The sequence below is a fragment of the Miscanthus floridulus genome, chromosome 6 (genome assembly GCF_019320115.1).
Source record: "Miscanthus floridulus cultivar M001 chromosome 6, ASM1932011v1, whole genome shotgun sequence".
Taxonomy (NCBI): domain Eukaryota; kingdom Viridiplantae; phylum Streptophyta; class Magnoliopsida; order Poales; family Poaceae; genus Miscanthus; species Miscanthus floridulus.
In genome coordinates this window covers 21,067,654-21,071,111 of record NC_089585.1, presented here as the reverse complement: position 1 = coordinate 21,071,111, position 3,458 = coordinate 21,067,654, and positions in this window count along the sequence as shown.

The following is a 3,458-nucleotide window of genomic DNA, read 5'->3' as shown; positions in this document are numbered from 1 at the left end:
ATACATGTGCCGACTTGTCAGCTATGGACCTTTCCTGGGTTTCGCTTAAACTAGATAGTGAGATGAGTCATTCTCTTCTTTCCCCGTGAGAGAGTGTCGGTCGTAGCCAGGGGCTACGGACCTTGAGACAGTGCCGAGAGGGAGTTGGCCTGTCGACTGAGCGATGATATGGTAATGGTGTGGAGATGGTGGTATATCGATCCCAGGATCGAAACCTAGCTCTGGGAAAGGAATGGGTGGAATGTGTGTGGGAATGGTGTTAAAACTTGACCAACTATTAATATATATACTTGATATGCTACTGCATAGGAAACCCCAGCCTTATAGGTTCCTTTGATTATATTCAACTTGCATCCAATTTCCACAAAGCAAATGCTCATAGGATTGGGAGTGGCAAGTACAAAGCGTACTGATAAATTTTGGCACACATGTTCTGTTGAGGAGTATAGCTCCGATGAGTTTGACGGTTGAGGGATTCGTTCCTACGCTCGAGTTTGGCGATCTTCTCTTCAAGCTGTTCTGAATGAATGCTACTTTTGATTCCGCGCAATGGGGCGATGTAATAATTTATGTAATTCCGTACTACTTGTACTCTGATATTATTGTTGTATGGATGTGATATTCGACTGGAATTTAGGTAATATGATCTACAACGATCTTATTACACTTTGACGTTGTGGATTTCCCTTTGCGGAAATCGAGGTCGCTTCAGTTGCTGGCACAACTTTCATTCCAGCGCTACCGCTCTGACGGCTTGGTCTGTTAACAAGAGGTCCCCTTGTCTCTGCTCGTAAAAAAAAGTCCCCCTGCTAGTCGTCACCGACCAAGCGTTCTGTTCCGGTCACCACGCCAATGACTCGCGATAGTCGTCGCAACTAGGGCCAGACAAAATAATCGCGCTTCGTCGATTCGCTTGACTCCTGTCCGGCTCGGCTTACTCGACTCGTTTTAACTTTTTCATAAGCTGAGCTGGAAGTCTAGCTCGTTATTTTAACGAGCCAGCTCGAGCCAGCTCAAACGAGCTGAGGTCTATCAGCCTACGACCATAAATCCAGAAGATGATGATGCTGACCTAGAAGTGTATACCTATTCTATTGATATGTAATCCTTATTTTTAGTCGTTTCATATGAATTTTGATTTTATAATTGTTGTGGTACTTAAATATTGATTTATGGATTGTTTTTCAGGGGGAAGATGATGATGCTGACATTGAATTTGTGGACTTTTCTAAGTCTATGGTGGCAAGCAACCAGTAAATATACTGAAACTGCATGGATCATGGATGAACCAGTTATGTTGCATGGTTGATATTTTTGATGAACCTGATATGTATTAATCATGTATGGTTGCATAATAGTGGACGTCACCTTCTGAAATTATTATGGCATGAACATTATAAATATGTGTGCGCTATTTTTTATAGCTCGCGAGCTAAACGAGCCAGCTCAAATTCGCTAACAAGCAGCTAAGCCGTCCCTCTTGCTCGTAATATTAACGAGCAAGCTTAATGAGCTAACTCAAGCTGAACCGAGCCGAGCCGGCTCGATATCCAGCGCTAGTCGCAACGTTGCCCCGTCCATCGGGCAACTCGGAAATTCCCAAGTGCCATGAATGGCCTGCGATTCCGCAAATGTCCACTCGCTAGTCTGCAGTCTATACTCTATAGTACACTTATACAGGGCACGCGGACTCGCTCTACCGTATGGTCGATCGCCATGCTTGTATTCTTCTAGAGCGGACCACCCTTCTCTTCGTCCAGCTACTCCAGTCGCCGAGAGGCAAGAACCTTCTCATGCTCCTATGGCTCCGTCCTTGTTGCTCCTCCTACGTAGCGTTTGGTTGAGAGACCAAATGGAATGTGATAGTCTTAACTCTATTTTCTGGAATAGGATGGTTCATATTTCTGATTGGTTAGTGGAATGAAATGATCTCTGTTTTCTGTTTGGTTGGGAGGATAAAGCGAGACGGAGTGATCCTGTCTCATGTTTGGATGAAGGGATAAAGATAGGATATCTTCATATGATCACCTCCCTCATAATGTAGGTATTCTTACCACCTTTTATATTGAGAACATATTGTTAATAAATAGAAGGTATTACATTGCTATTGTATGTCGTAACTACTCTGTCTCACCATTGCATTGACTAATTCAAAATTAAATTATCTCTTAGCATCATGCACATATATTGCCATCTGAAATCAGCACAGATATATCTAAAAAAAAGACATTGCCATCTAAAATCACCACAAATATATCTAAAAAAGATAAATGCATATGTAACATTCAAGTGCACAGTTTGCCATAAAGGTCTTAACTCACATATATTAGCAAGTGCCAAGACTACAGGTCATGCCAAGTTCTTAGACACAATAGAAGTTCAAGGCTTATACATAACGGTTCTAAGCCTTACAATTAGTATAAGTTTTAACATACCACAAAATATACAAACACATGATAAACATCCTTTTCTTTTTCTAGACTGAATAACCGTGGCCACCATGAAGAAGAACATATATACAGCAGCTGAACAAATTGGAACCTTGGTTCTCTGATCCATCTACAATGCAACAATCAAAGAAAGAAAAACAATATTGTCATATCATGCTCAAACATAGATCAGAAACATGAGGCAACTTACTAGCGCTACAGCCTAGGGGAAATTTTTTTCCATTGGACTTCACTGATTTTTTACCATATGCAGAAGCAAACATGTCTCAAGCATAAATCACATCATACTTGTTGAACTACTGGAGGCACATTTAACAAAAATAAAGTAAATCCATTGTGTTAGGGTTTGTATACCTTGGGCAAATCACAAATCTGCTAATGGAGAAGGAGGACGAGCGAGTGAGGATGACGTGCTTCACGTTTTCGGCCTGCTGTTGTTGGGGAAGAGGGAGACGTTGATGTTGATGGAGACGACCGGGATGAGGACGAAGCTGCCAGACGTGTGCCGCACTGCCGCCGCTGACCACAGGCCGCGTCGCCGCTGCCGACCACATCCCACGCCGCCGCCACGAGGGCCAGTGCCGCGCCGCTGCCGTGGGGGCCAGTGCCGCGCCGCCGACGCGATGCCTGGTGCCGCGCCACCGCCAAGCGCTGTGGCCCCGCGTCCCGCGTCGGATGATGGATGCGCCGCCGCTGAGCTCTCGCCCGCTCGTGCCTTTTTTTCGAGAAAAAACGAGTCAGGCTGGTGGTGAGTGGTGAGAAGAAACGAGAAGAAACCAGGGACCGCCCCCGTCCGTGTAAAAAAGTGGGATGGGGAGTCAAGGAATCTGAGGGGAATATGCTAGGTGGGATGTCTCTGTCCCTAGGGCCGACTCCCATCCAAATAGCCCAAATCCTAGGTCCATCCCATCCCGCCCCTACAAATCCCTCCAACCAAACACATGGCTAGTCTCGTCGGTGTGGGTGGCCTTATCCTTACCACTGATGATGCCTGCGGCGGCAGCACAT